Source organism: Triticum aestivum, chromosome 1A (genome assembly GCF_018294505.1).
Source record: "Triticum aestivum cultivar Chinese Spring chromosome 1A, IWGSC CS RefSeq v2.1, whole genome shotgun sequence".
In the NCBI taxonomy this organism is placed as follows: domain Eukaryota; kingdom Viridiplantae; phylum Streptophyta; class Magnoliopsida; order Poales; family Poaceae; genus Triticum; species Triticum aestivum.
Genome location: NC_057794.1, coordinates 492863590 through 492887662, shown reverse-complemented (window position 1 = coordinate 492887662; position 24073 = coordinate 492863590).

Below are 24073 nucleotides of genomic sequence, written 5' to 3'. Positions count from 1 at the left end.
GATAGAATACTTGATCAGCCTTGCCAGATTCATGGCACCCCCAATAAACTCGCCAATCACACCAACAGAAATTGTTGGGTCTTCAAACAAGCTGGCATGCTTAACACCGACACAAGGGAAAGGGGTCGCCAAGCGACGGCGATGACCAAGAGCTTAGTCAGCCAAACACAGGGGGACAGAAGCAATTTCCCCCCATGGTGAAAACAGTGAATACGATACATGTCATACATACCCCTAGGGGGGAGCACAAATGCGCACTACGGGACCGCTACGCCAGGGAGCCGGTCGCCCTCAAATTCAACCCATGGTCGGCTTGTCCATACAGTCGAAAGGATCACCCAACTAGTATCCGTCATGGAGGTTCGGCTGCCTTGGTCCTCGATCCAATCATCAGCGGATTCCATCTTACGCGAGTCCTCATGGATGGCGACAGCAGTCTCAATCTACTTTATCAAGACACTGTCTGTGAAATGGATATTGATCCGTCAAGAATCAAACCCACTAGAACTAACTTCAAAGGAGTAATACCTGGAAAAGAGGCCCGTTGTACGCGTTCAATCACGCTGGGAGTAGTCTTCGGCTCGCCGGAAAACTTCCAAAGTGAAGACTTGAGCTTCAACATTGTCCCCTTCCGCAGCAGCTATCACGCACTGCTCGGACGAACTATTTGAAGCTCAAAATGCCCGGTCCACATGGCGCCATTACAATCAATGGAAACAGGGAGCGCTCCCTCCGCACTAAGGAACATACTGCGGCGATTGCGGACGAAGTACAAACCAGCCCTATCAAGCCGCACAACCCCTCGGTTGTCAGGCCATCGGACTTCCCCACGCAGGACCAATCAGTCCTCCATACCGGCAGTTCGGTAACTTCAGGGCTAGATTAGCAGCCTAGCCTCCGCCGACCGCCACGTACACCACTGGAATTTGTACCGCGCGTGCACAATTATGCACTCAAAATACCTTGGGCATCGTCGGAGCCAATATACGGACATGCCTATACAAAGGTTCGACCTTGTACGGCCTTGCCCTTCCTTTAATCATCCTTCCTTTTTACTGCAGCTGAATCAACGCCTACTCATTCTTTGGACCCACGGCGACTCTTTTCAGGCCCAAATCTGCATAGATGGCCGAAGACCTTCCCTTTAAAGAAATCTTTCTTATTTGGGAGAAAAGCGGCGCAGACGTGTGACTGGAAGACCACAACTTAGCTCAAGGACATTTATAGAGCTTTTCCCTTCGCCCTAGACCCCCTGCTACCTCTTGAGCACTGCATTGGTTTTCCCTTGAAGAGGAAAGGGTGACGCAGCGAAGTAGCATACGTATTTCCCTAAGTTTTTGAGAACCAAGGTATCAATCCAGTAGGAGGCCACACACGAGTCCCTCGCACCTACACAAACAAATAAACTCCTCCCAACCAACGCAAATAAAGGGGTTGTCAATCCCTTCATGGTCACTTACGAGAGTGAGATCTGATAGATATGATAAGATAATATTTTTGGTATTTTTATGATAAAGAGAAATAAAGATGCAAAGTAAAATAAAAGGCAAAATAAATAACTAAGTATTGGAAGATTAATATGATGGAGAATAGACCCGGGAGCCATAGGTTTCACTAGTGGCTTCTCTCGAGAGCATAAGTATTACGGTGGGTGAACAAATTACTGTTGAGCAATTGACAAAATTGAGCATAGTTATGAGAATATCTAGGTATGATCATGTATATAGGCATCACGTCCGAGACAAGTAGACCGACTCCTACCTGCATCTACTACTATTACTCCACACATCGACCGCTATCCAGCATGCATCTAGAGTATTAAGTTCAATATGAAATAAACCCCATCTTGTTATCCTCGATGGAAACAATACAATACGTGCCTTGCTGCCCCTACTGTCACTGGGAAAGGACACCGCAAGACTGAACCCAAAGCTAAGCACTTCTCCCATTGCAAGATCAATCTAGTAGGCCAAACCAAACTGATAATTCGAAGAGACTTGAAAAGATAACCAATCATACATAAAAGAATTCAGAGAAGATTCAAATATTTTTCATAGATAAACTTGATCATAAACCCACAATTCATAGGTCTCAACAAACACACCGCAAAAGAAGATTACATCGAATAGATCTCCACAAGAGAGGGGGAGAACTTTGTATTGGGATCCAAAAAGAGACTGAAGTAAACTACTCACAATTAATCGGAGAAGCTATGGTGATGATGTAGAAGCCCTCCGTGATGGATGCCCCCTCCGGCGGAGCTCCGGAAAAGGCCCCAAGATGGGATCTCGTGGATACAGAAAGTTATGGTGGTGGAATTATGGTTTTGGCTCCGTATCTGGTAGTTTGGGGGTACGTAGGTATATATAGGAGGAAGGAGTACGTCGGTGGAGCAACGTGTGCCCCATGAGGGTGGAGGGCGCGCCTGGGGGGGGGGGGGGTAGGCGCGCCCCCTACCTCGTGTCTTCCTGGTTGATGTCTTGATGTAGGGTTCAAGTCCTCTGGATCATATTTGTTCTGAAAATCATGTTCCTGAAGGTTTCATTCCGTTTGGACTCCGTTTAATATTCTTTTTCCGCGAAACCCTAAAATAGGCAAAAAAATAGCAATTCTGGGTTGGGCCTCCTGTTAATAGGTTAGTCCCAAAAATAATATAAAAGTGTATAATAAAGCCCAATAATGTCCAAAACAGTATATAATATAGCATGGAACAATAAAAAATTATAGATACGTTGGAGACGTATCAAGCATCCCCAAGCTTAATTCCTGCTCGTCCTCGAGTAGGTAAATGATAAAAACAAAATTTTGGATGTGGAATGCTACTTGGCATAATTTCAATGTAATTCTCTTAATTGTGGTATGAATATTCAGATCCGAAAGATTCAAGACAAAAGTTCAATATTGACATAGAAATAGTAATACTTCAAGCATACTAACTAAGCAATTATGTCTTCTCAAAATAACATGGCCAAAGAAAGTTATCCCTACAAAATCATATTGTCTGGCTATGCTCTATCTTCACCACACGACGTATTTAAATCATGCACAACCCCGATGACAAGCCAAGCAATTGTTTCATACTTTTGGTGTTCTCAAACTTTCTCAATCTTCACGCAATACATGAGTGTGAGCCATGGATATAGCACTATATGTGGAATAGAATGGTGGTTGTGGAGAAGACAAAAAGGGAGAAGATAGTCTCACATCAACTAGGCGTATCAACGGGCTATGGAAATGCCCATTAATAGATATCAATGTGAGTGAGTAGGGATTGCCATGCAACGGATGCACTAGAGCTATAAGTATACGAAAGCTCAACAAAAAGAACTAAGTGGGTGTGCATCCAACTCGCTTTTGAAGACCTATGGCATTTTGAGGAAGCCCATCATTGGAATATATAAGCCAATTTCTATAATGAAAAATTCCCACTAGTACATGAAAGTGATAACATAGGAGACTCTCTATCATGAAGATCATGGTGCTACTTTGAAGCACAAGTGTGGTAAAAGGATAGTAGCATTGTCCCTTCTCTCTTTTTCTCTCATTTTTTTATTTGGGCCTTTTCTCTTTTTTTATATGGCCTCTTTTTTTTGCCCGGAGTCTCATCCCGACTTGTGGGGGAATCATAGTCTCCATCATCCTTTCCTCACTTGGGACAATGCTCTAAAATTATGATCATCACACTTTTATTTACTTACAACTCAACAATTACAACTCAATGCTTAGAATAATATATGACTCTATGTGAATGCCTCCGGCGATGTACCGGGATATGCAATGAATCAAGAGTGACATGTATGAAAGAATTATGAATGGTGGCTTTGCCACAAATACAATGTCAACTACATGATCATGCAAAGCAATATGACAATGATGGAGCATGTCATAGTAAACGGAACGGTGGAAAGTTGCATGGCAATATATCTCGGAATGGCTACGGAAATGCCATGATAGGTAGGTATGGTAGCTGTTTTGAGGAAGGTATATGGTAGGTGTATGATACCGGCGAAAGGTGCGTGGTATTAGAGAGGCTAGCAATGGTGGAAGGGTGAGAGTGCGTATAATCCATGGACTCAACATTAGTCATAAAGAACTCACATACTTATTGCAAAAATCTATTAGTTATCAAAGCAAAGTATTACGCGCATGCTCCTAGGGGGATATATTGGTAGGAAAAGACCATCCCTCGTCCCCGACCGCCACTCATAAGGAAGACAATCAATAAATAAATCATGCTCCGACTTCATCACATAACGGTTTACCATACGTGCATGCTACGGGAATCACAAACTTCAACACAAGCATTTCTCAAATTCACAACTACTCAACTAGCATGACTCTAATATCACCATCTCCATATCTCAAAACAATTATCTAGTATCAAACTTCTCATAGTATTCAACACACTCATAAGAAAAAAAAAATATTGATCTTGAATGCCTAACATAATTAAAGCAAATTACCATGCTGTTTTGTAGGACTCGCAAAATAATCTAAGTGAATCATGAGAGAACAATAGTTTCTATAAAACAAATCCACCACCATGCTCTAAAAAATATAAGTGAAGCACTAGAGCAAAACTATATAACTCAAAAGATATAAGTGAAGCACATAGAGTATTCTAACAATTTCCGAATCATGTGTATCTCTATCAAAAGGTGTTTACATCAAGGATGATTGTGTAAAACTAACAAATAAAGACTCAAATAATACAAGATGCTCCAAGAAAAACACATATCATGTGGTGAATAAAAATATAGCTCCAAGTAAAGTTACCGATGGAAGTAGACGAAAGAGGGGATGCCCCGAGCTTGGGCTTTTAGGTGTCCTTAGATTATCTTGGGGTTCCATGGGCATACCCAAGCTTAGGCTCTTGACACTCCTTGTTCCATAATCCATCAAATATTTCACCCAAAACTTGAAAACTTCACAATACAAAACTTAAAGTAGAAAATCTCGTGAGCTCCGTTAGCGAAAGAAAAGAAAACACCACTTCAAGGTACTGTAATGAACTCATTCTTTATTTATATTGGTGTTAAACCTACTGTATTCCAACTTCTCTATGGTTTATAAACTATTTTACTAGCCATAGATTCATCAAAATAAGCAAACAACACATGCAAAACAGAATCTGTCAAAAACAGAACAATCTGTAGTAATCTGTAGCTAACGCAAGTTCTGGAACCCCAAAAATTCTAAAATAAATTGCTGGACGTGAGGAATTTATCTATTAATCATCTTAAAAAATAATTAACTAAATATCACTTTCCAAATAAAAATGGCAGCAATTCTTGTGATTGCTAAAGTTTCTGTTTTTTACAGCAGGATTAAAAAGACTTTCCCCAAGTCTTCCCAACGGATCTACTTGGCACAAACACTAATTAAACACAAAAAACACAACCAAAAGAGAGGCTAGATAAATTATTTATTACTTAGCAGGAGCAAATAGCAAGGAATAAAAATAAAATTGGGTTGCCTCCCAACAAGCGCTATTGTTTAACGCCCCTAGCTAGGCATAAAAGCGAAGATAGATCTAGGTGTTGCCATCTTTGGTATGCAATCCATAAGTGGCTCTCATAATAGATTCATATGGTAATTTAATTTTCTTTCTAGGGAAGTGTTCCATGCCTTTCCTTAACAGAAATTGGAATCTAATATTCCCTTCCTTCATATCAATAATTGCAGCAATCGTTCTAAGGAAAGGTCTACCAAGAATAATAGGACATGAAGGATTGCAATCTATACCAAGAACAATAAAATCTATGGGGCACATAATTCCTATTTGCAACAATAAGAACATCATTAATTCTTCCCATAGGTTTCTTAATAGTGGAATCTGCAAGATGCAAGTTTAAAGAGCAATCATCAAAATCACGGAAACCTAGCAAATCACACAAAGTTTTTGGAATCATGGAAACACTAGCACCCAAATCACACAAATCATAGCATTCATGATCTTTAATTTTAATTTTAATAGTAGGTTCCCACTCATCATAAAGTTTTCTAGGGATATAAACTTCCAAGTCAAGTTTTTCTTCATAAGATTGCATCACAGCATCAACAATATGTTTGGTAAAGGCTTTATTTTGACTATAAGCATGAGGAGAATTTAGCACGGATTGTAACAAGGAAATACAATCTATCAAAGAGCAAATATCATAATTAAATTCCTTGAAATCCAAAATAGTGGGTTCATTGATATTTAAAGTTTTGACCTCTTCAATCCCACCTTTAACAATTTTAGCTTCAAGATCTAAAGACTCCGAATTTTTTGGAACGCCTTCTAGGTAAAGTTAGATTATATTCAGTCCAATCATTATCAAGATTCATATTGCAAAACAAGGATTTAATAGGGGACACATCAATAACTTTAGATCTTCATCTTTATTATCATGGAAACTAGAAGAACACGCTTTTATAAAACAATCTTTCTTAGCACGCATCCTAGCGGTTCTTTCTTTGCACTCATAAATGGAAATTCTCATGGCTTTGAGAGAATCATTGATATCATGCTTAGGTGGAATAGATCTAAGTTTCAAAGAATCAACATCAAGAGAAATTCTATCAACGTTCCTAGCCAATTCATCAATCTTAAGCAATTTTTCTTCAATCAAAACATTGAAATTATTTTGCGAAGTAATAAATTCTTTAATATTAGATTCAAAATCAGAGAGTATCTTATTAAAATTTCCATAAGAATTGTTATAGGAATTACCTTAATCATTAGAGGAATTACTAGGATATGGCCTAGGATTAAAGTTACCTCTATACGCGTTGTTACCAAAATTATTCCTACCAACAAAATTCACATCCATAGATTCATTATTATCCTCAATTAAAGTAGACAAAGGCATATCATTAGGATTAGAAGAAACACTTTTATTAGCAAATAATTTCATGACCAGGTGGTGGCCATGGCCGGCAAGCAGCCGGACATGTCCCCAGAAGCCCAAGAGTCAGAGACCCAGGGCTCCTTCAAGCTGGCCAAAGAAACAAAGAAGATCCCATTGGACCCTGAGCGCCCGGAGAGGTATGCTGTCATAGGTGCAAACCTTGACATCAAATAGGAAAGCGAGCTCGTTGATTTCCTCTGTGAGAATCGGGACATATTTGCATGGTCCCCTAAAGACATGCCGGGTTTTTCGACGGATTTCGCCGAGGACAAGCTACATGTAAGAGCAGATGCCAAACCAGTCAGACAACCCCTTCGCTGACTGTCAGAGGAGAAGAGGATAATTGTTGGAGAAGAGACCGCCTGCCTGTTGGCAGCCGGCTTCATCATGGAAGTTTTCTTCCCAAAATGGCTTGCCAACCCAGTCCTTGTGCTAAAGAAGAACAACAAGTGGCGTATGTGTATTGATTACACCAGTCTCAATAAAGCCTGCCCCAAGGATCCGTTTGCCTTGCAACAAATTGACCAAGTGATAGACAACACAGCCGGATGCGAGCTGTTGAGCTTCTTGGATGCCTACTCATGTTATCATCAAATCAAGCTGAACCCAGTAGACCGCCTAAAGACCGCCTTCATCACACCATTCGGAGCCTTTTGTTACCTGACGATGACGTTCACCTTGAGGAATGGTGGCGCCACCTTTCAGCGTTGCATGAAGAAGTGCCTCCTCAAGCAACTCGGCAGGAACGCACACGTCTATGTGGACGATACTATGGTGAAGACGGAGAAGCGCGGTACCCTATTGGAAGATCTCAAGGAGACCTTTGAAAATTTGCGTTGGTTTCAGATCAAGCTCAACCCAGAGAAATGCATGTTCGGAGTACTAGCCAGCCAACTCCTTGGCTTTCTGGTCTCACAACGCGGCATTGAGTGCAACCCTGCTAAGATCAAGGCCATCGAGAGGATGGAAGTACCCACCCAACTGCGAGATATCCAAAAGTTCACCGGCTTCCTGGCATCCATCAGCCGCTTCCTTAGTCGGCTGGGCGAGAAGGCCCTTCCCCTATACCAGCTCATGAAGAAAACCACTCATTTCGAGTGGAACGACAAGGCGGATGAGGCCTTTTTCCAACTCAAGAAGATGCTGACCACGCCGACTACTAAGGAGCCCATGCTCCTCTACATCGCCGCCACCAGCCGGGTGGTCAGCATAGTCATCATAGTCGAACGCAAGGAAGACGGCAAGGTTCTGTCGATCCACAGACCGGTATATTATTTGAGTGAAGTAATGTCGGCTTCCAAGCAAAACTACCCCCACTACCAGAAGATGTGCTACGGCGTACTCTTTACGCCAAAAAATTAAAGCCATATTTTCAATAGCCCCTATCACGGTTGTCTGCACTGCTCCACTTGCCGAGATCATAGGTAGCCGAGATGCTTCAGGCCGAGTGGCAAAATGGGCCATAGAGTTGGCCCCCCACACCATCTTCTACCAGCCTTGCACCACCATCAAGTCCCAAGCACTAGCCGACTTCCTTGTCTACTAGGCCGAGACCCAGTACCTGCTGCCAGCACCGGACTCCACCCATTGGCGGATGCACTTTGACGGTTCAAAGATGTGCACCGGTTTGGGAGCCGGCATCATCCTCACCTCTCCCAAAGGCGACAAGCTCAGATACACATTGCAAATCCATTTTGCCGCCTCCAACAATGTGGCCGAGTATGAGCCACTAATATACGGACTCCAGCTTGGCAAAGAACTCGGCATTCGCCGGATTCTGTGTTACGGTGACTCCGACTTGGTGGTCCAGCAGTCGTCTGGTGACTGGGACGCCAAGGATGCAAACATGGCAAGGTACCGCTTCCTCTTCTAGCAACTCAACGGATATTTTGAAGGGTGTGAATTCCTCCATGTGCCACGAAGCGATAACAAGCAAGCAGATGCTCTGGCACGGATTGGCTCCACCCGGCAAGCCATACCAGCCGGCGTATCCCTCCAGCGACTCCTCAAGCCGTCCATGAAGCCTTCGCTAGAATCAGATTCTATTTTCGTGCCGGCTCCTCCTGAAATAGTCGGATCTGGCTGCAAAATTTCAATAGCCGACCCGGGGACTTTGGCAGGCGGCCCGAGGACTGCAGCAGTCGCACCCGGCCCGGGGACTTCGGCAGTCAGTCCGGGGACTTCAGCAGTCGGCTCGGGGACTTCAGCAACACAGCAAGCAGTGGCCGACTCCAGCCCGCCACCTCCCAACCCAGCCGCCCTAGTGCATGTGGCAATATTCACAGTGGAGGAAGTCTCAGCACTATCATGGGCTCAGCCCATCCTCAACTTTCTGGTGAACAAGGAGCTGCCAACCGATGAGATCTCGGCCCAACAGGTGCAACGTCGGGCAGCATCATACACCATCATCAACAGGGAACTCGTAAGGCGTAGTGTCACTGGTGTCTACCAGTGCTGCATAGAGCCGGAAGAGGGCCAAGAAATCCTCAAAGATATCCACCAAGGCGAGTGTGGCCACCACGCGGCCTCAAGATCCCTTGTGGCCAAAACCTTTTGCCATGGTTTCTTCTGGCCGACTGCTTTAGAAGATGCCAAAGACTTGGTCAAGAAATGTAAGGGATGCCAGAAGTTCAGTTACAAGCAACATATGTCGGCTTCTGCACTCAAGACTATTCCCTTTGCTTGGCCCTTTGCCGTCTGGGGACTGGACATGGTGGGACCATTCAGGACATCACGCGACGGCATGACTCATCTGCTTGTTTCCGTGGATAAATTCACCAAGTGGATAGAGGCAAAGCCAATCAAGAAATTGAATGGTCCGACTGTTGTGACTTTCATCGTAGATATCACCACTCGGTACGGCATACCTCACAACATCATCACCGACAATGGCACAAATTTTGCCAACGGCGCCTTGGCTCATTTATGTGCGACACAGGGCATCCGACTGGACTTAGCGTCCGTTGCCCACCCATAGTCAAATAGCCAAGTTGAACGAGCAAACGACCTCATCTTGACCGGAATCAAGCCCCGGCTGGTCGAGCCTTTGGAGCGTCTGGCCGGCTGCTGGATCGACGAGCTGTCGACCGTCCTCTGGAGTCTGCGCACCACTCCGAACAAGTCAACTGGCTTCACCCACTTCTTCCTCGTATATGGTGCCGAGGCGGTCATCCGAACTGACACCAAGTTCGACTCACCTCGCGTCACCATGTACACCGAGGCAGAGGCCAAAGAAGCATGAGAAGACGGTGTTGACCTGTTGGAAGAGGGTCGACTGTTGGCACTCAGCCGGTCCGCCATCTACCAGTAGGGTCTACGCTGCTACCATAGTCGGAAGGTCAAGCCAAGATCCTTCCAAGAGGGAGACCTTGTGCTCCGGCTGATCCAGCAAACAGCCGGCCAGCACAAGCTTTCGGCTCGTTGGGAGGGCCCTTTCGTCATCAGCAAAGCCTTGGGCAACGACTCCCACTACCTGATCGATGCTCGGAAGCCCAGGGCGCGCAAGAGGGACGATTCCGGCAAGGAAACAGAGCGCCCATGGAATGCAAACCTTCTTCGAAGATTTTACAGTTGAATGCAGTATGTGCCATGCTATCTTTTGTATTAAGTACGAAGACTTCGAGTCCCTCGAGGAGCACTCGGGGACTACCCTTTCCTTTATCTATATGATAAGTATTATGCCTACAAAATGTGTTATTCCATTTTCCCGCCTGAAACCGGGTTCGACCAGTCGGCCCGAGGGGCCGGGCTTGCCGCCTTGTACTATGTTGGTGCTTCCTGCAGTCAGACAAGTAGTGTGTCGGCACCTACGCCCCCTCTTGCCATAAGGCATAGCTCGCAGGGCGGCTGTTTGCTGGGCAAGAGGTAAAGGCAAGAAATAGTGCTCACATGAAAAATGGCTAAGGACCAAAAACATTGACATAGGACAAGCCGGCCCTCCACCTCATCGACCGACTGTTAAGTAGTCTGTCGGTCGGCTTCTTACTTAGCTTGCAACATTCCAATCGGTCAAATACTTGTCCTCCCACAATGGTGAAATACTTGACCAGGTTGCAGTCCGCAGAGCGGCTGTTCGGCTGGCAAGCAGGTACCAAGGGAGGGCGGCAAAGGAAAAAACCAAGGAACAAGAAAAGCAAGAAAAGTCAGAATTCGGCAAGAGCACAGCTTGTGTGGAAGATAATTTACATACCAAAAGGCCCTCGGCCAACATTCAACATAGTTTGAATACACCCCATGGGTGGAATTGTGCAAATTTAACACAAGTTTGTGGAAGAGACTACTAACCAGGAGGAGCTATGATAAATTGGTGGCCTAGACCAAGGGAGCAGCGGGCGAGTCCGGCAGGTTGGTGGAGTCAGGGGCGCCGACTGGTGGAGTGGCCGGCTGGCGGGTCTCGGCTTTGCCGCTTTCGGCAGCAGTCGGCGTTCGGGCACGCGGCTCTGTGCTGAAGGCGCGGTCGACTTGAGGTTGGCCGTTCGCTCCGACCTTCGGCGCGTCATCTTCATCATCCTCACCTTCCTCGTCTTCCCCCTTGTCGCTGGAGGCGATTTCCTCCACCGAGTCTTCACCGTCATCCAGGTTCAGACCGAACCATTCCGGCGCCACTTCAACGCTGTTCTCGTTCAACTCAGGGACGAAGTCACCGGTGTTGGTGTACTCGCCGATCGCTGACGCACGAATGGTGAGGTCGCGCTCCACCACCGTCAGCTCGAAGGTGGCTACCAGCCGAAACATGGCCAACTGGGCTAGATCTAGCCCAGGATACCACGCCTTGGCGAACTCCAAGGCCCGCCGTGCTCCTGCTCGGGCCGCGGAGCCCTTCCACGCCTCAAGACAGTCGGCGGCCACTTCCAGCCAGTCGGCAGTCCGACTGGGGGTGCGTGGGGCTTGCCTATCTGGCTAGAGGGCGGCGATCTCCTGAGCCCTAGCGCGTTGCAACTGGCGGAGCATTCGATGGGCCGGCTAGAGGCGAGCCTGAATGCTGAGGAGCTGCTCGGCAAGGGTCCAAGGGACATCGGCGGCAATCTTCGTGCCACCCGCCCATCGCTCCTCGCGACGAGCCTCAATGGCCTTGTTGGCAGCGACGGAATGGCCGAGGAAGAAGTCTGCACAAGCAAAACAACAAATCAGAAGTCAGAAGCAAGAGTCCGGCTCGCTTAACCGCCAACAGTCGAAAGAAGAGAAGAAAGCTCACCGTCGACTATGTCTTCAATCTGGCCATAATCGACAGCCAGCGCCGCCTCCTTCTCGGCCCAACCCGAGTGTTTGGTCTCAAACTCGGCCAGGAGACGGGCCTCATTGTCCTCCGGCTGCTTCAAGGCTGTCTTGTGAAGTGCCGTCTGGTCCGCCAACTGCTTGATCAGGCGGTCACGCTCCTGGACCGCCCTATTGCATTCGTCCTCCTTGGCGCGCAGTGCGGTGTTGGCTTTGCCCAGTTGCTGCTGCAAGGTGGCGTTGGTCTTTGAAAAAGCAAGAGAGGAAAAATATCAACAATCAAGAAAAAAAGAGAAGTAGTTGCCGGGAAGATCCGGCCGGACTACTCAGCAGTCGGCCCGCATGTCGGGGACTACATCCTACGGGTGCGCTGATGTGCCCCCGCAGAGAGAAGAAGATGGAGTGCTTACTTCGGCTTTCCGCCAAGTCGGTGGTCCATCGGTCCAGCTCTTGGACATGAGCATTGACGCTGGTCACGCGGATGTTGTGATAGTCCTGCAACAGGGGAAAAAAGGAAGTCATTCAGAAGCTGAGAACCCACTATGAAGTTCCAGGCCGCCTGCTCAGCAGCCGGCCCAGAACTCGGGGACTACACCCAGTGGATGCGCTGGCGCGCCCCCACCGAAGACTACAGAAAGCAAAAATAGGAAGCAAATCGCGTACCCGAACGGCGGCCCACGTCTTCACAAACACCTTCATGCATTGCAAGAGGGCGGCGGCTTCGGCCCAGAAGTTGGCCTGGACGTCCTGTGTTGCCTTGATCAAGGCGCTCGTCCTACCTCCGCGCACCCACTCTGTCGGCGCGGCGCTGGTGGCTTCGGCTTCGGGAGCCGACGAGCTGGCACTCCCAATCTCCATCGGCCTCGGCGCTGTCGCCGCTTTCTCCGCATGACGACGCACTGGAGTGCGTGCCATGGGAGCCGATCCCACCACCAACTCACCTCCGGCTGGTGGTTCCAATGGGGCAGCCGGCTGGGCCGCCCGCGCGTCTGCATTCGGCGGTTGCGGAGGCGCCTCTATCTCCGGCAGGACGGCGTCGCCGCCATCCCTCTCCATGGTTGGTTGCTCGTCGCCGGCTCCTCCAGCCGGCGCCGGACTCTCTGGTGCTGGCGGCGTGGAGCATAGGGGGTGATAAGTTGGGGGGTCTGATGATGTGCGGCGTCCGCTGCCCGCTTCTCTGCCGCAGCATCGGCTTGGGCCTTAGCCGCCGCATCTGCGTCCGCCTACGCCGCCCTGGCGGCGGCCTCCTTGTCAGCCTCCGCCTTCTTGGCGGCGGCTTCCTTCTCCTCCCACACCTCCTGTGCGTTCCGTTCCCGTGCCTCCCGGAGGTCGGTGGCCGGGTCTATGCGGCGGGTATTGGTGGAGACCTCCGCCGTCCTAACGATGGAGGTTGAGGTCGACCGCTCAAGAGAGAGTGGGGCCCCGCTCGAAAGAAAAAATAAAATAGGGATTCAGAAGGAATTGGCAAAATAAAAAATAAAATAAGACACAAGGAGGGTTAAGGACTTATGCCGACACCATTGGAGGCTGCTTGGGGCCTTCTGGAACCTGGCCGCTTTCACGGCGACCTCGCGCCGCTTGGTCGCAGCGGCCGTGTCCTTGGCTGCGGCGGCCGAGTGTCTGAGCTTCTTGTGGTGGCTGCCGAAAAGCAGTGCACCTTGACGTTTAGGCCCGCCGCCTGGTGCTGATGGTGCGGCTGAGGAACTCGGCCCCGCCTTGTGGGAAGGCGGCCGACGGCGAGGCGCCTCCTCCTCCTCATTGTCATCTGGCCAGTCCTCCATGCCGCCTCTTCCTACAGAGCCGCCTGCTCCTCCACCGCCTGTGGCCTCGTCCTCCAGGGCGCCCCCCCAAGTCGGGGTCCACCACATCACTCGTCTCCTGGTCCGGCTGGTAGACGATGTCGGCATCCGACTGGGGGGGGGGAGGATCTACATCACAGCCAGTCCGGTCAGTTGGCAAATCAGAGCCCAGCAAAAGGAAGAAAGAAGAATCAAGAGCTTACCATAGGCGGGGGGTTGGCGCAGGAGTACGGCCGCTTGCCGAATCGCCACCTCCCCTCGTCAAGCTTGAGGTCCACGATCTCGTTCAACATGAGAGCCACCTTTGCAGTCGGCATCTCCTTGGTGCATGTCCGGCACGGGTCGCGGTGCCCGCTCATCTAGCTCATCATGTGCGGCCGGCGTTGGAGTGGCAGAATCCGGCGCACCACAAAGGCGACCAGCAAGTCAGACGCCTTGAGGCCCTCCGACTCCTTCATCACCTTAAGGCGGGCGATGGCGGTGGAGGCGTCTTTCGACGGCGGCTTCGGCTTGAAGCCCCAGTTGACGTGGGGCATGGCAGGCGCACCTGCCACATAAGGCGGCATGTTGATGAAGTCATGCGCCGGGTCGACGTTCTTCACGTAGAAGTATGACTTCTGCCACAGCTTCACCGACTGGATCAGCTTGATGGCAGGGAAGGCGTTTCCAGGATCCGGACGCCGCAACGCGATGAACGCTCCACACTGGGCCGCCTCCTCCTTGGCGGAGGTGCCGAGCTTGGTGTAGAAGAAAGCTCCCCAGAGCTCGATGGTGGGGAGGACGCCAAGATACCCTTCGCACAGGGTAACGAAGGCCGACAGCAGCACCACCGTGTTTGGTGTGAGGTGGTGCGGCTGGAGTCGGTAGAAGGCCAAGAAGGCATGGAGAAAGTCGCTCGCCGGCAGGCCAAAGCCGCAGAGGAAGTGCGAGCGAAAGATGACCCGCTCGCCTTCCTCCGGCACCGGCAAGATTTCCTTGGCGGGCGGCACGTGCACCCTAACGCGATCTGCACCGGGAAGCCGCCGCGTGTTGCGAAGGAACGCGTGGTGGTCGTCGTGGATGTTGGAGCCGTCCCAGTTGCCGGAATGCTCCATGACGACTCGAGCTTGACGAAGGCAAAGGGGCAACGACAAGCGCGCGGACCCGCGGTGGAGAGAAGAAAGATCTTGAGAGAGAGAAGCTCGACGACGGCAGCAGATCGCGGCAGCACTTCGGCGAGCATGGAGTGCGGCAGCGGCGAGAAAGAAGAAAGAGTGAGGGGAGGGTGCGCGTGCCTCTACCCCTCCCCTCTCCCCCTACTTATAGCCCTCTGGCTGCGAAGCCGAGGGGGCAGGGCGTGGGATTGTGGGATTTACTACGCCCATGACCCCACGGCTCCGCACTTATTGCACCGTAATGGCGCGTGGTAAAGCGCATGAGATCCCAACCGCCCACCTCGGCCGTAGCAGATCCGCACACGTGCCGAGGCCCGGTAGTGGCGGGCCCGGCCTTCTCATGCATCCCATCGCGTGTGGGCTGACAAGCCGGCCCGTCTAGCTAATGCCGTGTGGCGTGCATGCGGCGGGTGACTAGCCTAGGCGCCTAACTAGCGCGCCGTGTGCCTCCCGTCACGACTATTCAAGTTCCACCAGTCGGCCTGCCAGGCCCAAGGCGACTCCTGGCAATCGGTGCTCCAGAAGACGGACAGTGCAAGCAACCAAGACTTTATGGAGTAGGAACCTGCCGGGGTACCTCCCCCATGATAGCCGCGGCGACCCGCCGGCTTCGGGGACTACTGTCGGAGTTATTGGCCATGGCTTTTTGGGGGGGGGGGGGGTCGGTGTCAAAATCGGCGGATCTCGGGTAGGGTGTCCCAAACTGTGCGCCTAAGGATCGATGGTAACAAGTGACAAGGGACGTGATGTTTTACCCAAGATTTGGGCCCCATGGAGTTATTGGCCATGGGTAGCCTCATCCCTAGTATCCATTATGTTCTGAGATTGATGTTGCTATGACTTTGCTATGCTTAATGTTTGTCACTAGGGCCTGAGTGCCATGATTTCAGATCTGAACCTTTTATGTTTTCATGAATATATGAGAGTTCTTGATCCTATCTTGCAAGTCTATAGTCACCTACTATGTGTTATGATTCGGCAACCCCGAAGTGACAATAATCGAGAGCACTCCCGGTGATGACCATAGTTTGAGGAGTTCATGTATTCACTATGTGCTAATGCTTTGTTCCGATTCTCTATTAAAAGGAGGCCTTAATATCCCTTAGTTTCCAATAGGACCCCGCTGTCACGGGAGGGTAGGACAAAAGATGTCATGCAAGTTCTTTTCCATAAGCACGTATGACTATATACGGAATACATGCCTACATTACATTGATGAATTGGAGCTAGTTTTGTGTCACCCTATGTTATGACTGTTACATGATGAACCGCATCCGGCATAATTATCCATCACTGATCCGGTGCCTACGAATTTTCCATATACTGGTTCTCGCTTATTTACTTTACCGCTACTACTGTTACAATCACTACAAAATACCAAAAACATTACTTTTGTTGTCTTTACTTTTGTTGCTGCTACCACCACTATCATATTACTTTGCTACTAAACACTTTGCTGCAGATACTAAGTTTCTAGGTGTGGTTGAATTGACAACTCAGCTGCTAATACTTGAGAATATTCTTTGGCTCCCCTTGTGTCGAATCAATAAATTTGGGTTGAATACTCTACCCTCGAAAGCTATTGCGATCCCCTATACTTGTGGGTTATCAAGTGCCCAAGTACTTCTCTCGCAAATACCACCAAAGCAACTAATGCTAGGGAGGAAAATGGGAGCAAGAACGAAGAAGAGAACATGAAGAACTCCAAGATCTAGATCCAATGGGTTCCCCTCACCTAAAGGAGAAAATGATTGGTGGAAACATAGATCTAGATCTCCTCTCTCTTTTCCCTCAAGAACTAGCAAGAATCATTGGAGGGATTGAGAGAAAGCAACCTCAAAGAAGTTCAACAATGGGGGAAAACACGAGCTATAAGGATGGGGTCCAAAGGGGAAGAAGACCCCCTTTTATAGGTCCCCACTAATCTGCCAGTTATGTGTAGAAAACTGTAGGACCGGTACAACCAGTGCATGAACCGGTACAACCGGTCAAAACAGAGGAAAATCTAACCTGTAGGAAAAAACCCTAAGCGGTACAACAGCCCGGGGAACCGGTAGTACCGGTTAAACTGAACTAACCGGTACAACCGCACAAGAACCGCTCCGCAACAGAAAACAGACCGGTGGTAGAGTGGTACAGGACCAGTACAACCTTCGGACCAATTCTGGAGCAGTACAACCACTCCAAACGCCGGTTGTACCGGTCAACTGGTACAACCTCTCTAAGGGGTGGTACAACCTCTCTAGGTAAAACAGGTAAGATCAAAACAACCACAACTTTCGCATACGAGCTCTGAATTTGACGAAACCAAGTTTGTTGGAAAGCTAGCGACAAGGGCTAACAAAATCTTGATAGAAATAACAATAAGAAGGAAATTAGAAAGGGCCCATGAGAAAATGGTGAGAATCCTTCCTCCAAAAAGACTGGTAAAACCTCCAACATTGAAAACGCAATAGAAGAAGCATGCGAACTCCGTTTTTGATGAACTCGAGCTTGTCAAGAGGATGACCATAAGCTCCAAATATCACAAGGAGAAAACCAAACAAGAACCAATAAAGATGATGCAAGGATGCAATGATTTGCGCTCTCTATGAACGATACGATCAAGCTACTTATCGAGATCCCCCCTTGATAGTACGGCAATCAATCCTATAACCAGGTCTCCCAACTACCACCATGAGACCGGTAAAATAGAAAACCTATCAAGGACAAATCTTTGCCTTGCACATAGTCCACTTGAGCTAGATGATGACGATCTTGACTCCCTCAAGTTGGACCACCTTTCTTGCTTGTGTTGGCTCGGTGAAGACTAGTTGATCCACTATGGGTGAGCCACTCATTGGCACATCTTCACAAGTCCATTGACACCACAATTGACGGCAAGCTTCAAGAACTTGATCTCTTCGTGATGCTCCACTTTAATTTGCACATGGCAATCTTGATGACGATCACCACTTGATGTCATCCTCTCCATGGGGTGAGCGATATCTTCCTCTTGACACAAGCCCATCGATATGTACCTGACCCCACATAGAACTCTCACATAGACCATGGGTTAGTACGCAAAGCGCACTGTACAATGCTTACCATACCATGGGATCACTTGATCCCTCTTGGTACTTCTTCTATGCTTTGTGAGTTGATCAACTTGATTCACTATTGACTTAGTCTTGATCAACCTTGAATCTTTCCAACTCTCTTCATTTGGATGATGTCTTGTAGGTAAACATGAATGATCACACAATATTCTTATTCAAGACATGCTTGCAATAAGCTCAACACTCACATGACCAATCTTTGGATAATTCCTTAATAGCACCTTGGTCAACTCATAAACTCCTTGAAACCAACACATGCATGGACTTCAAGAAAAGCCTATGGACAAATCCTTCCAATATAACTCAATGCAACCATTAGTCCATAGAGAATGTAATCAATTACCAAAACCACACATGGGGGCACCGCATGTCCTTTCAATCTCCCTCATTTTGGTAATTGATGACAATCATTTTCAAGAGAGTTTATATAAGGAATTGTGCATCACCATGCAATGCAACAACCAATAATGCATGTGTATGAGATGCAAATGCTTAGGAACAAACCAAAGCAAGAAGAAATAACTCTCTAAACTTATGCATAAAACTCTCTGAAACTTCTCCCCCATTGGCATCGATTGCCAAAATGGGCAAAAAGCTTAAAAGGCCAATATAATAAGTGTTCCTCCATAAATTGTGTATTTCTAAACAATAGAGTGGAATGCAATACACATATCCAATGGTAAATACTTGGAGGAAGACAGACTATATTGAGGCCCAAAGATTGCAAAATAATGATATGCCACAAAGACATAGAAAAGAGAGAAACAAGCAATCATGCAATCAAAAGATACCAATTGAAGCAAGCAATCAAAGGATATCAATTGAACCAACTAGAACAAAGATCCTATGAGCCACACGAATAAAGGATATTACGATATGAGCAAAGGAGTGTTCTAAAGAAACTAGAGAAGCTCCCCATGATTTGTGCAAACATAAGAATTTTTGTATTTGGGTACACAGTACACAAAATAGGATCATAGCTCCCCCAAAATCAATAGAAACTCACAACAAGTGCAAGTGAGCATATAGGAAACAAAGCCTAGCACTTGCAACAAACAAATGGTTGAGAAACATGTAAAAGAGGCAACTTAAGAATAGTCTCAACCAAAATGATGTGTGTGAGTCATGACAAAGCACTTGAGAAGACTAATATAAGAATGAGCATAAAGCATCAACATAGTCTTGGATAAATGAGATACACGACGCATGACATGTCCTCCCCACACACACCCAACAAGCAAATGGGTTCACAAGCTCACTAAAATGTGAATTAACAACAAGGCTTGCGACAACCCATGGTGAAGATAGAAGATGAAAGCCTCATCAAGATGAGGGATACCAATTAAGATGGCAAAAGCCTCATAAAGACAAGCATGAGGAAAATAATCTTCACCACACAAGAGTACAACAAGATGCAAAGATATAAGATCCGCACTCAAGACAAATCTTTTCATGGAGCCACCTAGGAAATACAAAGGAAAGAAAGGTGGACATGGAAGAATGAGGATATCCACTAAAGATGTAACTTCTCTCAAGTGTATAAGATTCTAGGTAGATGAAATGATATCAATCCACAAAGAAGGATGCACACAAGAAATGGTTACTCAAGGGAAGAATAGGATACCCAAACGGAAGTCATAAAATATACTAATAAGATCTTTGCTTGAAAAGCATAACACAAGGCTAAATATTGCCTTCTTGTATATCAAAGAATTCCACACACGAACATCAAAGACATCACAACTAGCAACAAGAGATCATTGTTGGGATGCTTTGAGAAAGGAAACATGTGTCACAAGAAAGAATGAATTACATGCCATGATGCAACCTACACAAGGTTGATGCAAGAAATGTGTGCATGAAGAAGATGATGATACTTGTTACCGGGATATCAATGGAAGGATGTAGTAGATACCAATCAAAGGTAGATAGTAGTTCATTGATCATCCTAGCTTGACTCCAATAAGCACATGGTGACACCACCTTTCTTGTGAGTGAGCCGAGCATCCAATGCATCTCCAATTGTTCCTAGAACAAAAACACAAACAAAATGGTACCCAAACACATTGGGACAAAAGAGTTAGAAACACCAATACATAGGACAAACTCCACATGAATATGTGCACACAGATATGAAATAGAATTTCATGCACATCTCATCCAATTTGAGACTTGGTGGAGTTTCCCCTATACAATGGGTCAAAGAAAGAAAGCATGCCAAAGAAAATACATGAAGGGAATATGCATGCTCAAGACTTTCAAGGACCGAAACCAAATGAAAAAGAAATACCAAGTGAAAATAGAATACCAAATGGAGAAATCATCACTTGGAAGATATCATTAGAAGATACATCTAGGAATGAGATATCCATTAAACACGCAAAAAAGATGTCAAACCCCCAAAAGATAGGTTGGTTCCAAACAAACCAAGCTCTCTACAAAGTTTCATGATGGCACAAAGTACCAAAAAGAAACAGCTTGCCTTCCACCAACACACTTGATAAGGATCACAAGATGAGTGTTCTATAGAAAATACGATAGCTCCCCCAGGAGTAGTGCATTATAGAGAATTTGAATTTTAATACAAAATGCACAAGGTGGGATCACCACTTTCACTATATATAGAAAACACTAGACAAGATCAAGAAATTAACAAGATCCACAAGTGATATGGAAGACAACGGGAGTTGACACAATCCTTGGCAAGAGATAAGGCAAATAAAAGTAAAAGCCAATGTAAAGATGATCAATAAATTCTACCACACATAAGTGAGTAACAATTGTCAAAAGACAAGAAGTATTTGGAAATAATTTCCAGTGGTAGATAACAAGGATATCCAACATCATCTTCACAATAAACACAAGCAAATTGCAACTTGTAGAGCTAACATGTCACCTAGGAACAAGATAATTAATAATATCAACTCTAAGTGACAATATCTCAAATGTACACATTTTCTAGGCTTGTAATATGCACATAGCATATTACTTCCCCATAATGTGATACCAACGAAAACTTAACAAGAGGCAATAAGAGGATCCAACAAGAGATAATAAATGGAATTTTTAGAATTTGAATTTCTCATGAGAGTTATACCACGTAGCGACTAGATAATCTTGTAATATCAATACTAGATGGTATTCCTCATGTACACACATTTATAGGATTATGAGGTGCACAAAGCACATCACTCCCCCAAAATGGTATGTTCCATTAATCTCTCACAGGAGCCAACTAGGATACAAACAAGAAGCATAAAGGCTCAACGCACGACACACACGTACATGATGTGCAAACCAACACACACATACTTGACTGCTCAAGATAATCAAGTTGGAAGCACAACATATACAAACACATGCAAGGAACAAACCAAACATGCAAAGGGGCAAGTAACTTTCAATGTAAACAATTTAAGCACGAGTTACCGCAAGGAGGAACATTGGATATAAGAATAGAAACTTGATAATCCGAATGACTTGGCTTGAGACAATATGAATGATGAAAATCCCCTTAATTCTTCATAATGTAGCAAAGTCTCCAATGCCCTCCGTAGACACCTATTGATCAAGTTTGAGCTAGTTGGTCCCCAACCAAGTTGGGTCCTAAGAGGTTAGTCACAATAGGCTTGGTTACCCAAATGGTTCTTTGCTTGACACCAATTTGAGTACCAACAAACTTGGCAAACACATTGCCAACCTTATCCTTCCAAAGAGAATAGATATCATCAATAATAATTGGGTTGGAGGAGTTACCGCTAGTGCATGAAGAAGCGAGGTGACCTTTCTCACAACATAAGTAGCAACGTCTACTCTTCACTTTCTTCTCACTTGATTTCTCAACTTGAGAAGCATTAGCTTGAGTATTCTTGGGAAGAGGCATTTCTTCAACTTGTGGTTGAGCATGAGATTGAACTTGTGGCAGCTTCCATTGTTGCTTGTCACTAATGGCCTTCTTCTTCAATGGGCAAGATCTAACATGATGCCCTTCAATTTTTCACTTGAAGCAAACAATCTTGGCCGAATTCTTGACTTGTTCTTGGCCCTTATTCTTGTTCATCTTGGACTTCTTCTTCTTATTGGAGTTGAATCCAAGTCCACCTTTGTCATTGGGGGATTTTTGCACACTCAGGATATTGTTGAGTGTGGATTTACCTTCATGACACTTGTCCAAGTCTTTCTTCAAAGAAGTGACTTGGGCCTTGAGCTCTTTGATTTCCTCTACATGGTTAGTCTCAACACAAGCACTAGAGGAAGTATAAGCTTCGTCGTTAGAGCAACAAGGCAAGGAAATAAATTCATCACAAGATGTACCAATGTTATGCATGGATGAATCACGAGGACTAGCACAAGGCAATATAGCATTTTGACTAAAAGTAGTGCTAGTATCCACATGAGGCTCACTAGATGTTACCTTAGCAATCATGGCCTCATGGGATATCTTTAGTACATTATGGGATACTAGAAGATCATCACGAGAGCTTGAGAGCTTTTCATGGCTTTCTTCCAATTTCCCATAATTGCTAGATAGCAACACAAGTTGAGCCCGAAGCTCAACATTCTCCTTCAAAATGGATGCTTCACAAGTAATAGAGTTAGTAGCGCAAGCATCATCAATAATAGCAAGAGGAGAAGGCAACTTGGCAAGCTTTTTTGAATATGAAGCTTTAAGTTGTGCATGAGACTCGGTGAGTTTGATGAGCTCACTCTTAATGAACCTTGAGCCATTTTCAAGGTGGCCAAAGTCCACAAGAAGTTTAGCATTCGCAACTTCAAGCTTCTCATTTTTAGTTTCAAACTCATTGGCCACCACAAGAGCTCTATCATGAGATTCCTTCACTCTAGATAATTCTAGAGAAAAAGTCTCCTCAAGAGATTCCTTGGTGGTTTGTTCAAGTTCAAGAGCTTGAGAGAGGTCCGCAACCTCATTAGCGTAATCACGCTCATGACCTTCCATTTTTTCAATGGTGACCTCATGCTCCTAGATATGAGATTCCAACTCCTCAATATATTTCTTGCCCTCAATGGAAATGGACATGATTTCCATGAAGTTGGAACAAGCAATTTTATTTTTATGAAGAGCTTTAAAAATCATTTCCCCTTAATTTTTAAGGAGGCAACATTATCATTCTCTTCATCATTATCATTATCCTCATCATCATTAGCATTAACATCATCATCAAGAGACATATTGGGGTACAAAGTAGGAGATACCTTTGAAGCCTTAGCCATAAGGCATATAGCAATAGATGATGATGTAGGATCCCTTAAGCACCATTTGAGACCACATCTTGTTCCATGGAGTGTTGGGTTTCCTCTACATTGTTAGAACAACAACTCAAGGAAGTACATGCATTTTTATCATGGCAACAAGATATAGCAAGCATATCATTATGAGATTTAGTCAAGCAATTTCTACATGATATGCACGGACTATCAACACAAGTATGTGAAACATGTAAGGTGCACGAAGTATTAAAGTCCAAAGATGGGGCATTGCAACAAGATAGTGATGAAGATTCATCAACGATAAGCACACTATCATAATTGCAATAACCAACAATACTCACCATAACATTACCTTGTGGCAACCCACATGTAGGTGAAGTAGAAGAAGTTGAGAAGGCAACACGGCCGGAGGTGGAGGGAGAACAATCATCCCCACAAATCTTGGACACACCATATTTATCTTGAAGCTTTGTCCACAACTCATGAGCATCCCAGAACGGCATGAGTTGAAATATAACTACATTGCTCAAAGCATCGAAAAGCACATTAGAAGCTTGAGCATTGAGATAAGAGTTTTTATCATCATCTAAAGATAATCTTTTGGGATCCCTTGGAGGAGAAAAACCCATATCTACAATTCGCTCTAAATATGGGTCCATGACCCTAAAGAGATTAAGCATGCGAAT